Here is a 17,984-nt window from a genome sequence, read left to right as displayed (position 1 = left end):
GAGAATCCCTCTTCACACTAGGTTATGCCACATGGGACCTGATCTTTATTCCCCCAGTTAGTTGTGTCTTTTTTGGAATAATTCACCTCTTTCTTCCTGGTAGTGCTTCGTACATTTTTAGGTTCCAGGCTGATTGAAATCAAACTCAATCTACTTAAGAAACTTTTCCAGAGGAATATAGTACCTATTCCTTTTAGTTTTTTTTCTTCTTCTTACTGCCTTAATAAAAAAGAATTAATTTAGCAGATTTACTTTTACTATATTTTTAATGAAGATCATTAAACAATGCATACTTACTCTTTATTTGATGGAACTTCAACAAACAGATTTTGGCTGTAAGGAATTAATGGAGGCATAAATTAATCCAGTGGAAAAGCACCCATCAAACTTGCAAATTAAGGATTTGAGTAACTTCATTTTCATGCCAGTTTGCAACATCTTTTTTTTTTTTTAAGATTTTATTTATTTGAAAGAGAGTGAGAGACCACAAAGGAAGGAGGTGCAGAGGGAGAAGCAAATAAACGGGATCCCCACAGCAGGACCTGGGGGCTTGATTCCAGGACTCCTCTTAACCAACTGAGCTACAAGTGCCCCTGAAGTCATCATCTCTAATCTTTCTGTTCTTACTGAATAAAATTCCTCCAAATTCCCTCCAAATTCTTCAGTTGAAGTCCCATCCCCCAATGCCTTATAGTGTGAATGCATTTGGAAATAGGAACTTTAACTTTTAGGTTAAATGAGGATATAAAATGGGGGCCCTAATCTAAAATGACCAGTGAGCTTATAAGAAAAGGAAGACACTAGACATGTGCATGCACAGGTAGGAGAAAGGCCATGTGAGGACAATGAGAAGATGGTCATCAGTGAACCAAAGAGATAGGTCTCAGGAGAAACCAGACCTGCCAGCCCATCAATCTTGGACTTGTAGACCTCAGAACCGTGAGTAAATAAATTTCTGTTGTTCAAGCCACCCATGTGTGTGATATTTTGTTATGGTAGCCCTAGCAAACTAATACAATAGATAAATACTGATGGCTACCTAGTATAAGAAAACACATTGACATCTTATAAGATTTCAGTAAACACTTATGCTACTAGCTGTCTCTAAATAAATCAGTAGATAAAGTTTCATCTAGTACCTAATCTGAACCATTAGCTACTTGCCTCAAGGCATACATTCCACTTACAACTGTATTAATCACCATAGTCCAGTATATCAAGATGTAAAGAATTCTAAAAAAAAGATTTGATACTTTTGATACAAATGTATATATTATGTTTATTTTTCCTCGTTCAAATGTTGCTCTGGGATTTCTATACTTTGGGAGGCTTAGTACACTTTGACTGAAACTCCCAATTTCACCAGCAGAGAAAATTCAGGGCTCTCTCTCAAATTTCATAGCTCCTGTTTCATATTTTTGTTTTGTTTTGTTTTTAATTCTGACAGAGCTACCTCACTGTTCTGCATCTACCTGGGGAATCTGATTACTTCCCCCATCCCACCAACACATACACACTGCAGTTCAGAACCTAATCTTACTGTCGCCAAACTCAGTCGCACTAGATATATCATTATATGTGTAATTAACTGAAGTTTTTTTTTTCAGATCATGGAGAAGTGAATGTTCAAGAAAACTCATACCAAAATGGTGGCTTCAAACTGTGATAATGTCATCATACTGCAGACCCTAAGAACACCAGTCATTCATCCAGAAACACAACCTCTCAACATCTTTCTGATGTTCAAGCTCCAGGAAGATGATTCTCTTTGATTTGCATAACCTCTATCCTCCTCCTCAATTCTCTATTGTCTGAAGCTATTTATCTCTTTTGGAGGATTTTCCCAATAAGCCAATTGGTCCTCCTCACTCTTATCTCTTAATTTATCACTAATTTTTATGTGCTTATGTATGCAATATTTTAAAAACAGAATTTTAATGTTTTATTAATTTTAGCTTCTCTTTGCTTACTAGAATTACGTGATAAGCATGTCTTAAGATCATTAATTACGTTCTAAAATATTTGCAATTCCTAAAATATTACATTATTTGCATGCTCTATGGCTTATTAACTACTTTCCTGCAGATCCCATTTTTTGCAATTGAAAATTACACTGGTAGGAGAATATTTGAACAAAAATCTTCCAGTGACTTTTGGCTATTTTCTTACAATTGATATCTAACAAGGGAATTCTAGATCAAAATTATAAAATATGTTATTGCCTTTTTAATAATTATAAAAGTAATCAGTCATTCCTACTAGAAACACTATAATGTGTTATTTTAATGATTTGTAAAATGAATATTATGCAATTCATAATGATTTACAGCTTATTTGGGTAAACTCTACCTTGGAAAAATTGCCTATATAGATAAGTAAATATCTTCAAGTGTTTCTCTCTATATATTTATATATAATGGATACTTGTGTATATATACTTATATATGTTCCAATATATATGAATAATATTCACCTGAATTTTAAACCAGCTGCATGCACTTCAATTTATGAAGATAAAAATTAATCAACTTTGTATGGTGACTTAATGTGTTTCATTATTTTTTTCACAAATCTTACTACAATTAATACATTTTATGTATAACACTCTGCATATAGATCTTTATAGCAATTCTTAGACTGAATTTGATAGTTTAAAGCATATTCACATTTTAAAATTTGATGAATTTGAACAAATAACTCTCCAAAATTGTTCAATTACTTTCCATTCGGCAGTGCAGATGATACATATTTTACTTTTTTCTAACAGTCATATTGCATATTTTATTAATATTATAACAACAGATGAATTTATGGATAAGAGTTTGGTAGAATATATTTTTATTACACTAAAGTAAATAATATTTCTAAAATGTAGACACCATTAAATTTCTTCTTATATAAAACATACACTAAATATACATATATGCCTGTATACATATAATATTAGTGTGATACAGTTCTAGCAATATTTTACAATTATTTGTGATCACTCCACCCATTTTCATGCTATAGATTAATCTATGTAGCCTCTATATAAGTTGCCTGTCTGTTCAAAATTATAAGAACTTACCTTAAAAAATAATCTAGCCTCAGAGCCTTTGGGGAAATTTTTAATTATTTCTTTTCCATTTTTCCCTAGATTATTCTTATTTGCTTGTTTGTTTGAGAAACTCTGTATCTTAAAACTTCTACATTATTTTGCTACTTTATATAGACAAAGCTCATGCATTTGTATTTTCATATAGATTTTGTTATTTTCAGTTAATCTGGGTAGCTTTTTATTGCTTAAACATGATAGAAATTAGCATCTTTTTCATTAATATGGCTAAGAAGTTTGTATTTTATGAAAAATATATAATATCTTCTAACTCCATGAAAATGTTTAATTAGATTCTGTTACAAGTGGATTTAAGATAACAACACCTGAATGTATGAGAAATACCTCATGCCATTCTTCATTGCTCACGTTGTTAGATTAAAATTTGGATAGTCAGCGCAAGCTACTCTCTTAATTTATGGATTGAGTTCAGATAGAAAAATGCTGAACCACATGTTCTTCATATCGGGAGGAAATTCACCCACTGCCAAAAAAGTGTGTGCATGGAAATTATTACCATTTTCTGTACCAATTACCCTTACTTTGAGTATGTGAATGGGGATTGTGTGGGCAGAGATAATCTGGATACTTTACCAATGAAGATGTCTCTAAGTAGCTTAAAATATTATGAAGAGAAAAGTGTTTTAAAAAAACTACAGTTAAGTTGTACTTACAATTACTGTCACATTGCCTGTGGATTATCAAGCAAAATATAATGGAGAGAAATATTGGTTAACTTACCTAAGAAATGTATTTTATATCCATACATATAACTGTATAAATATATATTTCCTCACTGAAGAACCACTAACACAGATATATTAATTATTTTAACATAGTTCAGTATAAGTCAATGTTAATGTTCTATCATCATTTAATATTTTGAGATGTACAGTTAATATTTTGGTGACTGTCTTCCATTGAAAATTCATTTGTTTTATATTTTAAGTTGAAATATTTCTATGCCCAGGGATTATTATTTTTTAATTGAAATATATAATGAGAGTCAAAAGGAAGGCATAATTCATTAAATAAAATTATATGTCACAAGGGGCACCTGGGTGGCTCAGTGGTTGAGTGACTGCCTTTGGCTTATGTCGTGATCCCAGGATTTTGGGATTGAGTCCCACATCAGGTTCCCCACAGGGAGCCTGATTCTCTCTCTGCCTATGTCTCTGCCTCTCTCTGTGTGTGTGTTTTTCATGAATAAGTAAATAAACTCTTAAAAAAAATTATGTGTCACAATGAATGTCTCCTGGAAGAAACATTTCCTTAACATATCCAATATACACTATAAAAATATATGTATATTTATGACACATAATTTTTGTGTCACATAATTTGACATACATATATATATATGAGTGTGTGTATTATATATGTATATATTAAAATAAGAACTCAATTTAATTTTTAAGAATCAAAATTTCCACTTTTCACAAACCCATCATTAATTGAATAAAAGAAAAATGTAATTAAAAGTAAATCTTTAAATGAGTTTCTATTAATACTTGTTTCACTGCAAAAGAAAAAAAGCAAACAATTGCAATACAATGAGACAGTGCTAACATGGCGTCAGGCTTATAAGGCTAAAAGAAAGTGGGTCTCTGACGGAATATCTAGGAAATCTTCCCTGAATTGAGGCAATTTGATATGTGGCAAAGGTAGACATTTATTAGATAAATAAAAGGAATATGCATCTCATGGATAAAAAAGAGTATATCTAATTATACTGAGATTTTAAAAAGCATGAACAGATCTTAGGTTGAGTTGTCTAGAAGTGAAGCCTGAATTGAGGATATTAATTCAAGTGTTTTATCTAGGATATGTTCTCAATAGTAAAGGGAGCAGGAAAGTGGGACAGGGAAAGGGGAAAAAAAACAAACAAACAAAAACAAGAGTGTAGTCTTTACAAAGAAACTATCTAGAGTGTATCACACAGTGAGGCTTTGAGGACCAAAGTGCAAGACTCAGACCCACCTTCAGACCATCATTCACTGCCTCCTGCCTGAGGTCTTACCTCAGAAGGGGGATGGAGATTCTCAGATATGTTGGCTCCGGTGTAGTGGGGACAAGTCTTTAGGGAAGGGGGCCATTGTGAGTTGTTCTTAGCTAGTAATCCCAATAGCTGGAGGAGGGGACCAGCAGCCATATGAAGGATCCAGGTGGGGATGGGACATCAAACAGCCTGCAGTGATACACTCCTTTCACTGCTCCATTTGTTTCTTACCTTGAATTTGTCCATTCTGACAATGCCTTTAAAAAAAGAATTAGATCTATCACAATGTCTAGGAAAACTTACAAGGAGGAGAAAAGTGAGATCAACAGCCTTTGTTGTTGTAATTGTTCTTCAGGTCTTTCCTGCTGCTCTTTATTGCCATCCTCCACCACCAATCTTGGATTCCCCTTCGAATTTAGGTTGCCCTTTTGGGATTCTAATCCATCTGTTTGGTTAGATGGCTTGTGTGGTGAGTTGACTCTGATCTTAATGAAGGGTCAGTCACTGGAAACCATACCCTCATCAAGCTGTGATTATGGTACTTACCTATTTACAGTTAGAGCTAGAGATGAGAGCATTAAGAGATGCTCTGGGGGGTTACCTGAAGGCAAAGCAATTTCTCCTTCTTCTTATGAGGTGTCAGGTTTCTTTCCTCATGGCTCTCATGGTCAATTACCTGTACTAGAACATTAACTCTTTTTTTTTTCTTTTCTTTTCTATTAGCACAGAAGCTCAATTTGGCTAGATGATGGCTTTAGCATAAGGTTCAGTGGGACTTCCATTGTGCCTTACCCTGTGGAAGCACACCCTGTCTGGAGACCAGGAAGAGAACTGCAGATTTCTCAAGCAGTTCACTGGAAATGGTGCCATGAGATCACTCTCACTCATACCTATTGTTTCCCAAACCCATGATTGTATTTGTGTGTGAGGGGGGATAACACTATTTAATAGCCATATATTCTATCTTGAACAATAGAACCTATTTTCTCAGGATGTCATTTCCTCTCTGGATTCTCAACTGTGTTTTTAAAAGGCCATTATTACGTTACTGTAGTAGAGAGCAACTTGATTTATTATCATATGCCCACTATCACAATTCTTTTGCTGTAAAGTGGATTCCTTGTGTGAAGAGATGTTATGTGGGATCCCATGTTGGTAGATAGATTCTCTGGAAGCCCTGGGGTAATAATGGTACAGGCACTACAGGCAAAACAAGGGCTAAATTCATCCAAGAATATGAGTCAGTCTCAATCAATAAGGAGAATTGCCTGCTCAAGTAGAAGGGACCTGAGCCAATCAGCTTGCTATTAAGTGGCTGATTGTTTTCTTTCAATAGGGTTTCATACTAGGGGCTCAGGTTTGGTCTGCATTGCTGGCAGTGCATTATTTATTCTGCCACACCAGTGCCAAACCAGTACTTGGTTTGAAGAAACCCATGCTATTGGTCCCATATACATCAAATACCTCTGTCCCTATGTTATTAACATTCATGATTCCATTGCATAATGGAACAAGTAACTGGATTGGCATAGAACAGAAATGACTGAAATTTACTTGCTAAAAATCTGTTGTCAAATTGCTTATTTAGTGATGCTTCTAGTGGGCACTTATTTAGGATACAAAGATCTCTGAGTTTTGCATGAGTCTGCATACTCTTCCTTAGGTCTTTTATCTCTCCACACAACTGTAACACATGCCCATTAGGAGAATTTTCTTCACTGTTCTCTTCCAGGGCCACTTTTGAGAAGAGCTTATTAAAAATGAAGATAATATTTGGCTTACACTTTTATACCACACTAGCCATGAACCAAATTCAGGTGTTGTTATCCTTCATCACCTACTCACCGGGTAGCCATTAGGCTCTAGTTAACAACTAAGACACAAAGGCACTGGGTGCAATGTTGGGAGGTGACATTAGGTGCTGGGCAGCTTACTTATGCTCTTTGAATATGCTTAAGCAGACTTCTGTTTTATGATGGATTGCTCTTAAGCCCACCCACACTTATGAGTTTGTGAATCTGACAGATCTACTTCATAATGGAAAGTTTGGGGCACATGATCGCTTGCTTTCTCATTGTCAGACACTTTGTACTAGGGCCCAGGAGCATGCCAAGAGCTGATTTTAAAATGTAGTATAGTTTTCTGCTGTGGAATACATTGCCTTCCTCCAGAGCTTCAGTGTCTGTCTGCACTGTGTTTTATTAAGACTTGTCAGAATTACTTAGTAAATCCACATGATGAATTTTTCCACCACAGATACCTCATATACCATTGGATATGTAAGATTATAATGGCCTAAATGGTGGAACTTCTTATTTGATAGCCTAGTACTGCTATAAACCCATTTCTTATTGTCCTCTCATTCAAATCTATCAGGCTTATGCACCAATAACTGGGTTATGGCAGTATTCCACAGTGTGGAATATGCTTATGCCAAAACCTAAAGGTGCCTTTTCAATCTTTGCATTTTTTCTTAGTTGAAGGAGGCTCAAGGTACAATAACTTGCCTTTTACTTTGGAATGGGATGTCTTAGCATGCTCCAGACAATTGGATCCTAAGAACTTCATCCATGTGGCAAGACCTTAAGTCTTTATAAGTTTTTACCTTGCATGCTCTAAAGTTATGTTCTCAAGTCATTTAGAATACTTGCTACTTCTTATTCATCAGTAACAATTAATATGATATCTTCAATATAATGGACCAACATGACATCTCTGAAGTACCCATAACATCAGAATTCCTTTGGATTATTTTAGGAAATTGAGCATACGAATTACATAGTACTGGGGAAAGAGAATTAGTGTATAGTACGTAAGTGTGAACTGCTTCTAATCTTTCTGCTTCTTTTTTTTTCTTAAGATTTTATTTATTTATTCATGAGAGACACACAGAGATTAGAGAACAAAAGAGAGAGAGAGACAGAGACACAGGCAGAGGGAGAAGCAGGCTCCATGCAGGGAGCCCGACGTGGGACTCGATCCTGGGTCTCCAGGATCACGCCCTGGGCTGAAGGCGGCGCTAAACTGCTGAGCCACCCGGGCTGCCCTAATCTTTATTCTTGACGGGTTTGAAAGAGAAGACATTTATTTACCAGATAATAATCACAAGTTATCCTACTTTATTTTTTTAAAAATATTTCATTTATTTATTCATGAGAGACACAGAAAGAGAGAGGCAGAGACAGAGGCAGAGGGAGAAGCAGGCTTCATGCAGGATGTCCGATGAGGGACTCATCCCAGGATCTTGGGGTCACGCCCTGCACTGAAGGCAGATGCCTAACTGCTGAGCCACCCAAGCGTCCCACAAATTATCCTACTTTGGTAAGAATATTTCAACTCACACAGGTATTTCAATTGGGACCACCAATTGGTGAAATTTGTGCTAATCCACTAGCCCTTGCCATTATCCATGCTTTTTTTTTTTTTTTCTCATGTACCAGATTGTTGAATTACATAGGTATATAACAGTGGCAAATTGCATCCTTCAAGTCAAGAGGGTCCCAACAATTTATGAATTTTCTCCAGAGATATATTATGCTTTTAATTTATTATCTTGCTCAGAATGGGAAGATTTGGATAATTTCAGAGGCCTCTATATTGCCTTATCTACTATAATAGCTCCTATGATACAGAGCAAGGAGACAATGTGAGGGTTCTGTCAGCTGCTAAATATATCCATTCCAATTTTACATTTTAGAAGTAGAGGAATTATCACTGGATAATTTTTTTGAAACCTAGACTTGGTCCAGGACATGATTTATTTATTTATTTTTTAATTTCAGTATAGTTGACATGCAATGTTACATTAGTTTCAGGTGTACAAAATAGTGATTCGACAAGTTCACACATTATGCTATGTACCCCACAAGTGTAGCCACCATCCATCCCATTACATCACTATTACAATATCGTTGACTATATTCTTTGTGCTCTGGCTCTTATTCTGTGACTTATTTATAATTTATTATTTAACTTCCATGTACCCCTTATTCTAATGGATTTGATGGTGCTTTATATTCTTAGGTATCAATGTCAATTTTCACTATATTCACAAGCTCTTGAAAGGTCTGGAAAAGTCTGGGTATTCTGATTTCCCTAGAGTATGGTTATACAGGTAAATGGCAATGGGTATCTATTATCTATCTATCTATCTATCTATCTATCTATCTATCTATCATCTATCCCTACATATGCATATGTATCTATTCAGTCTAGTTATTTGATGGCTCTCTATCTTGCCCTGAACCATCTCTATATTTCTTTAGCAATGGTACCCTGGGTACCCTTCTGAGCTTGCTATCCAGTTAATTACATTCACATTTCTTATGGAAGTAAAGGGTTACCATCTTTGTTAACAGGAGCCTGGTTGTCTAAATTCTCCTACCACCTGTACAGGGCTACAGAGGATATTCATTACGGATCTTTCAACAGTGGTTTCCCTATTGCCTTGGTAAATGGAATAGTTTCTTTGCCCTTGGTAAATGTGGTCACTGTGTGTTTCTTGTCTTCTATAGGGAACTCATTCTAGCACACTCAGTTCTGTAAGCTTTCTGATCCCTTTCTTCAGGATGTGTGACTGAAGGTCTTGCATCTCTGCTTCATTTAATTGGTACGGTTGCTTTTGCAAGCTTCCCAGAGCAATCCCCTCTGTTTGTTGTCACTGTTGTCGTTTTTGCTATTATTTGGAGGGTATTAAAGCCATTTTGTATATAATTCCTTTCCTCCATTAGTAGGCCTAGAACCTACTAAGTCTGATAATATTGCAATGTGACCTTAATTATGACAGAGAAAATGGGGACATATCATGAAGAGAAAACATATTGTCTTTTAAAGTAGCTGTCTCATTTGAAGCCTCTCCATAGTCTTCAAGTGAAGAAAGGTGCAATGGGCCATTTCTGAAGAACCAGAGATTAAGAGCAACTATGGAGTCAAAGTTTTTGAGTACATATACGCAGATCTCCATTCTAAATCTCAAAGCCCTTCTCTTTCCCTACCAGGACCCTATTCCAGCATCACAAACTTCCCTAAGATGAAATTGTCCCTTCTCTGGTTTTCTCCTTTTACAGTTAAGTTTGATTCATTTTCTTCAACTCTGCCTGAGTTTTGTTAATAGGAGTTGCTTCTCCTTGAAATTTCCAAGGAAATTCTCTGATGCTTACACTTTGCTTTAAGTTATTAACAGACCTGAAACTATATTGTATGTTTTCCACAGATCAATGGTGCTTCCTAACTGGTGCTTCCTAACTGCCATCTGATTTCACAAGTGCTTATATTTTAGACCCATCCTCATATGCTGGTAGGGTAGGTAGTTATGCAACAGTGTTCTATATATTAGTAGGGAAAATGCAACTGTATAACTACATTTTAAGTATAATGACAGTAATGTATGCACATTCCCTGATGAGGTAGTGATTGGTTTTTAAGGATGACTCAGGAATCATTTAATTGAATGGTACTATTTGAGCTAAGTATGAAGCATTAATGGAAATTATCTAGTATATATAAGGAGAAAAATTAATATAATTTTCCACTGAAGATCTTTAATCTGAGTAAAGAGATAATTAAGTTTGTTTTCTAGATATATTATCTTGAGAATAGTTAGCTGATTATTGAAATAGCCTAGCCAAGAATTGATGAGCTTCTTAACTAAAGAAGGCCTAGAGACAATGAGGATTTGATTTATTAAGAGTGACTCATGAGGTTCTTGTTTAATGACTAGACGGTAGAGGAGTTGATTTCTGAAATGGGGAATGTAGGAAGAAAAGGTTTGAACTTGTATTTCATCTCGTACACTTTGAGTTTCAGATGACAGTGAGAATCAGAGGTGGGGAGATCAAGCCATTTGTTTCAGATGTGTGACAAGTAATCAGATTCTTTTAGAATATTTCTCAGCATTGTTAAGTACAGGTACAGAAGAGGGACGAGGTCATAGAAAATGCACAAGTTTGAGAAAAAAGTAGAAAGGCATTTAGTTGTATCCATACTTACATTTGAAACATCTAAAAATGCAAAAAGCTTTTTAATTTTTAATCTCATTTTCTTTTAAATTAAACAAGAGTCCTGCCTTGTACTATTAAACACAAATCAAAGAACTGAGCTCTTGAATTAGGTTGCAGTTTGACAAATTTCACAAAGGGAAGCATATAAGGAAAGCATATAAAAGTTGTCTAGAAGACTCATTTATTAGCTAAATTTACCAAGACAACTATCACAAAAAAAAAAATCTGTCATGCGCTAAAGAGTATTCAGAACAATGGCTTTAACCTTTGCAGAATGGGTCATTTTATTTTATTTTATTTTATTTTATTTTATTTTTGAGAAACAGAAAGAAGTATAACTATTAGATAAAAAGGAAAGTAATTTTTCTAAGTGAGATGTAATTTTCAAAACATCTTTTGAGAAGATAGGAATAGCAACCTTTAATTATGATTGGGATTTGTACAGAAATACTGGTACACCAATTTAATCAAAAGCAGATGTTCTACTTTCAATGCTTTTCCAAAAGGAAGAAAATGACAATAGCAACTTAGTAACAAAAATAATAGGAAATGTAATATCTTACTAATATTCATTTTACTCAGATGCAGATCTTGCCATGGGAAAATTTTCCTTTGCTAAACTACGCCTGATTGCTGTAAAACTGTGCTAATTTTGCTTTCCTTGAAGTCATTCCAGAAGTTTAAATTCTTGCAAAATGATGCTATCGTTTTCCATCTCTTGTTACTTCCGCACTCACAGTCAAGCTTTTGCACTTTTTTCTAAATATCCTAGATTAATCTCTGACAAATATATTAGGTATGCATCCCACGTATCGGATTAACATCAATTCCAGATTTTTCCAGACATCAGTTTTCTAGTTTCAAGATTTGAAGGTTATATCTTGCTTCTCTTTAATTCTTTCCCGTCTAACTAGTCTACAGCTAGTTAAAGGTCATAGGAACTCATCCGAGTTGCTTTTCTACATTGCTCTATCATTTACTTCTAGAAGGAATTTGATATTTATAGCAAAGTCCCCCCGAAAATGTAAAAAAAGATTCTTTTGTTATAATCAGAACCTGTCTTCTTTCTTGTCTTTGCTACCAATCTTTTAATCACCTCACTGCTCATTTGCAACAAATGATGAAAGGATAAATTAAGGAAAACAAGTTTAGTAAATACATTTTTATATAACAACTCCATTGAAAGAATCAGATCTCTTAACTCAATTCCTGTACATAAGTGTCTTTACATTTAAATAGATAGCAAGCTTAGTACATTTTCAAACATCACACAAAAGAAAATACAACACAAAATATTTAGTGTATTTGCCCAGTAATATAAAAAGTTATGATAAAACAAGTTATGTTTTAAATGTTTAAAGATTAGAAATATTTGCATAAATGTGTTTTTTTTAGTTTTAATTACATATCACATTATGCCAATAACTTTACATAGCTTGATAATACAGTTAAGAAAATTTTGATATTTAATTTTTGAGGAGTAGTTACCAATTTATGAGAAATTTTTATTAACACCAAACTTTAAGAAGTTTAGTGTATAATAAGAAGTCAATGTTTTTATGATGATGGTAAGAGCTGTGTTATCTATATAATTTATTATCAACCAGCAAAGTTTAAAAATCTAACAGTTTTTTTTAATAAATTAATTTTTATTGGAGTTCAATTTACCAACATACAGAATAACACCCAGTGCTCATCCCGTCAAGTGTCCCCCTCAGTGCCCGTCACCCATTCACCCCCACCCCCCGCCCTCCTCCCCTTCCACCACCCCTAGTTTGTTTCCCAGAGTTAGGAGTCTTTATGTTCTGTGTCCCTTTCTGATATTTCCCACACATTTCTTCTCTCTTCCCTTATATTCCCTTTCACTATTAGAGAGAAAATATTATAAAACATTTATGTCTAAAATGGCTTCATTTTATATTGATTACTAATAATACATTTAATAAATAAAACTATTACCAAAAATGTATTTTTCTTTCCACAAGTCCACACTTTGACAAGTGAGCGACCCAACAGGACATATGTCAAAGACAAGTGTTGGCCACATGTTAAAAATGGGTCATGTAGGGAGAGAATTGATGCCTCAAGTAATTTTACGGATGTAACTAAGTTTTAAAGTAGGACTACTGGAAAAGACCATGGAAGAAACTAGTTTTACAAGGTGGAATTCTATCAAACCAGCATGGCTTATTTCAATGCACCATTGATACTGATACAATTAAAAAATGAAAAGAAAATATGTGACTGATAAATTATAAGGTCCAGAATATTTCAACAGGTGTAAAATGGGAATTCTCCTGGCCAGCTTAGATTTGTGTGCACTCAGCAATCAGATAGAGAATGATGCATTTGCATCAGGGTATATAGCCAGAAAGAAATTTTTGTATTTTCTAAAGCACAAAGATTTGTTATAAGTGAGTAAATGAATGAGTAAATATTTTATTTGAAATATTTCTAATCATGACAAGTAGACCAGAAGTACTGTACATAAAGACATAATTTTTAAGGTTTTAGTATGCAAGGTGGTGTTTTTCTTAAATGAACATTTAAGTTATTCTACTTTTTTGATTCTTTTAAAAGACAGTTGCACACAATTTCCTAATCAAAATTCAAGAAATAGTAAATGACCTAAAAACTGATGTTGTTACAATGTCTCAATGTTTATCTTGCACTAATGGAGAATAGTTGAATTTCAATAAAATGTATTGAAATCACACTATTCCATTTTATTTATTTCAATAAACTCAATAATCTATCTTCTTTAATTATATGTGATTATAATTTTCTTAACAGGCATTTTATTCTTCCCTCTCGCTTGTCCCCTCAAAGCCTGTGTCACTTTGATAACTAGCTTTAAAGAACAGACAATATCCATAATTATTTATGTGAGGAAAATTGTCCTAGCTACAAGATCAATGCTTATGGTAGACTCATCTTCAACATTTTCCAATTTAAGAGTAATAGCATGTGCGTCCTTGCAATAGTTGCATACATATGCTGATTGTAATTAGTGCATTGGGTTTTTATGTGTTATCCATTTCCCATCATATTTAATGATTATCAAAGGACTACAGTAAAAAGTCAAACATAAGTGTAATGTTTCTTCTGTCACATACTTTGAACAATTAGCTCTCTGATACTATTTGATTTTAAAACAGCAGTTCAATTACTTTTTATTTAACACATTTGAAAATATTTATAAAAATACACTAATTATTTTTGCTGTTGTTTGAAATTAAATACATTTTGTTTTAAAAGGAAAACGTAGACAAACTAAAACACAAATTAAAAAATCAAAATAGTATAAATTTACTATGCATAAAAACACTAATAACATTTGGTGTGAGTCATATTTATAGATTAAAATGTGTCATAATGTCTTGTACTGTTTATAACTCAAAATATATGTAAAATAACTTAATGTACCCCATGTAAAGAGAATTAACCTGCTACATCACTTTTAAAGTCTCATTATTCTGAAATACCATCATTTAACAAATTACTTCAAATTTGTTCAAGATACTTGTATTTCTTTGCTATAGTAATTAACTTAAAGATTAGAAGCTCTTTAAAATTAAGCTTTTCTTAACACTTTATATTTTCACATATGACTGCAGACTACTTTGTTTATATTGGTATTCATGTTTCAATGCCTGTACATGAACATAGTCCTTTACTGAACTGCACCCAGCATTTAATATCTGGTACTGTAATAGAAAGAAGAAATAATGTCTGTATTGTTTATTTTACTTTTTTTAAAGAATTAAGTTTAAAATTGTTTCAGCTATTTTTTAGGAATAGCTTATTCATATAATTTATGTGTTTTATCACTGGTAGTCTCACTTTTCACTGATTTGAAGAAATTCTTTGCATCAAGGAAACACATATTTTATCTTTAATATATGTTGTAATCAAGCAGTGTTTTGACTTTATTTATGAGAGAGAGAGAGCACACACAGGCAGGGAAAAGGGCAGATGGAGGGAGTCTCAAGCAGGGCTTGATCCCATGACCATGAGATCATGACTGAGCCAAAACCAAGTCAGATGCTCAACCAGTTGAGACACTTGGGTGCCCCTTCAATCAAATGTTTTATGAGGTGCTTTTTTTTTATTCATAGAGACAGAGAGAGAGAGAGAGAGAGAGAGAGAGAGAGAGAGGCAGAGACACAGGCAGAGGGAGAAGCAGGCTCCATACAAGGAGGCTGAGGTGGGACTTGATCCTGGGTCTCCAGGATCACGCCCTGGGCCAAAGGCGGCGCTAAATCACTGAGCCACCCAGGCTGCCCCTTATGAGCTGGTAAATTTAGTTTACCACTTCTCAGATACATAGAAATATATTATATTTGTGTATATCTTTTCTTCATGCTATTTGCTTTACGAGTTATGCTTAGAAAAATTAAAGCAATACTTACTTCTCTCTGTTATTTTAGTGATTTTACATTTAAAACTTAGGTCATTCACCAATTTGAAATTTATTCTGTTATAGCTGCTGCATCTGTTTTACTCAGATTTAGAGCTACTCCTGGATTTTTTGAGTCCATAAACTGCTAATTTCTGTAATATAATTGCAGATAATTTTCCATATTTTATATATCTTACACTTTAGAAAGCTCTCTATATGTAGTACAAGTAATTTTTTTCAAAAGCATTCAAGCCACTGACTAGTATATATAACCTGTTTCATATTTTTACATCACAGCTGATGTACTCGAGCTTTGCTTCATATAGAATACAAAAAGAAAGCAACACAGAAGGAGAAAATACAAAACTATATTACATGCACTGTTTTGAACTAAACCTAGGGAATGTCTGCATGCAAGCAGATACTCATTTCCATGGAGATGGTGAACAGGATTGAGACTCTTGGAAAGCGTACTTAAGGGTAAGTATATAAGTCTATGAAATCTCAGCATTTATCTCTTGAAGTTATTCATACTGCTGATCTGACAAAAAGTAAAAATGATGGAATAGTCGCCTTTCAGACCATTACATAGAGATACACTTTCATGGCATGAAACACCTGTCAAACTAAATATGATATACAGTAATCCTTTAAAACCGTTTAAATGATCTCATAAAAGATTATTATTATTTTTTATAAAAGATTATTTTAAATATTTTTAAGTATTTATGCTAGAGTCAAGATGAGGCTAAATGTATTGTTCTGATTAATATAAACATGATATAAATTAATTCATAATTTACCCTGTATTCTGTGGAAACATTTAAAAACAATCCCTCAGGCTCATTTCATTAATAATTGTGTTTTCTTCTGTAACTTAATAACACCTGTTGGTAGAGATTCCCTGGGGGATGGCAAGCCACTTTCCAATCTTGAGTCATTCAGTTAGGCAACAGTGGGATGCAGGTGGGCAATGTCCTCCAAAGCGGAATTCAATTCCACTCACTGTTATACACGATTTCCATAAACCCCCACCCCCTCAAAATATCATTTTATCCAAATTTGCATTGGATGAACTCAAAGGATGTCCTGGAAGCCTTGTTGGCTTCTTTTTCCTAGAATCCACATCCCTCCAGCAGCCACCAGAAGCTCCCCTGTTTCTTTTTTTTTTTTTAGTCATCCCATGAGTGGGGCTACAGGAACCAGGATACATATTTATAAACATATATATAATAAGCATTTACAATTATTCTCATTCTGTGGGATTATTATGTCTGGATGAATGATCCTCCAACTACCACTCAACTATATGATGACCAAGAGCCTGAGCAGGGGAGATAAACAATTGAACTTGTTATTTAATGAATTTCCCATGGATCTCACAAAGTTACTATAAAAGGGAGAAGAAAAACAATTCTATACTCCTTTCCATGCATTCGGAGACACTTGCTTGAAATTTATTTTTATTAGTATAGTAGACTCTTCACACTATTATCAATCCTTAAATTATGACCTAACATAGCAGTGTACCCAGGCTTTTTTTTTTGTCCTCTCTTAAGATATAGTAATTTATTACACAATCTTAATATTACCTTCCTAATCTGTTTTCACTCCCCGTGATGTGTTTCCCTTCCCTCCTCCTTCTCTCATCTTTTTTTTTTCCAGGAATGATAGGCAATATGTAGTAATTCCTGATGTTCCTAGATTTTCAAGTATATTTAAAGAGAGGCCCATGCATCCAGGAACATAAAAATATGCCAGTTGGTTGATACCTTTATCTTTCTATTCAGTTGCCCTCTTTTATCTGTAAGGATTGAATCCTGACCCATACTTCTTTAAAAAAAATATTTTATTTATTCATGAGAGACAGAGAGAGAGAGAGAGAGAGGCAGAGGGAGAAGCAGGCCCTCCGTGCGGAGCCTGAGGCGGGATTTGATCCCAGGATATGGGATCACGACCTGAGCCAAAGGCAGACGCTGAACGACTGAGCCACCCAAGTGCCTCCTGCCCATTCTTCTTAAGTTGTTATTTGTAGAAGCCTCTGGAGCAGGTTGGCAACCACAGCCTTCTATAGCACTAACAATCACTCCGCACATGATTTTCATAACCACTGATAATAATAATGCAAACTGAGGAGTCAGGCTACTGGTTAAAAACCTGTGTTGTTGTGGGGATCCCTGGGTGGCTCAGCAGTTTAGCGCCTGCCTTCCGCCCCAGGGCGTAGTTCTGGAGTCCCGGGATCAAGTCCCATGTCGAGCTCCCAGCATGGAGCCTGCTTCTCCCTCTGCCTGTGTCTCTGCCTCTCTCTTTCTCTCTTTCTCTCTGTGTCTTTCATGAATAATAATAATTAAAAAAAATTGTGTTGATTCCTCAGGTCCTCAGGCCCAGCTACTGGTACTTATAAGGAAGAAAGCTACCCTGCCCACACCAGACTAGAGTAGGATGCCCTGCAGTTGCTGAGGGGTCCTGTAACCAAGGACTTGGGCT

The 17,984-nt window shown here is 34.7% G+C and overlaps 1 pseudogene; it reads left to right on the top strand.

The window, feature by feature from the left end:
• Nucleotides 1-15,953, top strand: part of LOC129516476 (SWI/SNF-related matrix-associated actin-dependent regulator of chromatin subfamily E member 1-like) — a 28,541-nt pseudogene extending 12,588 nt beyond the window's left edge.
• The last annotated feature ends 2,031 nt before the right edge of the window (nucleotides 15,954-17,984 follow it).

The sequence above is a fragment of the Nyctereutes procyonoides genome, unplaced genomic scaffold, assembly GCF_905146905.1.
Source record: "Nyctereutes procyonoides isolate TBG_1078 unplaced genomic scaffold, NYPRO_anot_genome, whole genome shotgun sequence".
NCBI classification, from domain to species: domain Eukaryota; kingdom Metazoa; phylum Chordata; class Mammalia; order Carnivora; family Canidae; genus Nyctereutes; species Nyctereutes procyonoides.
The sequence above is the reverse complement of the archived record's forward strand: the minus strand, read 5'-3'. Positions and strand labels throughout refer to the sequence as shown.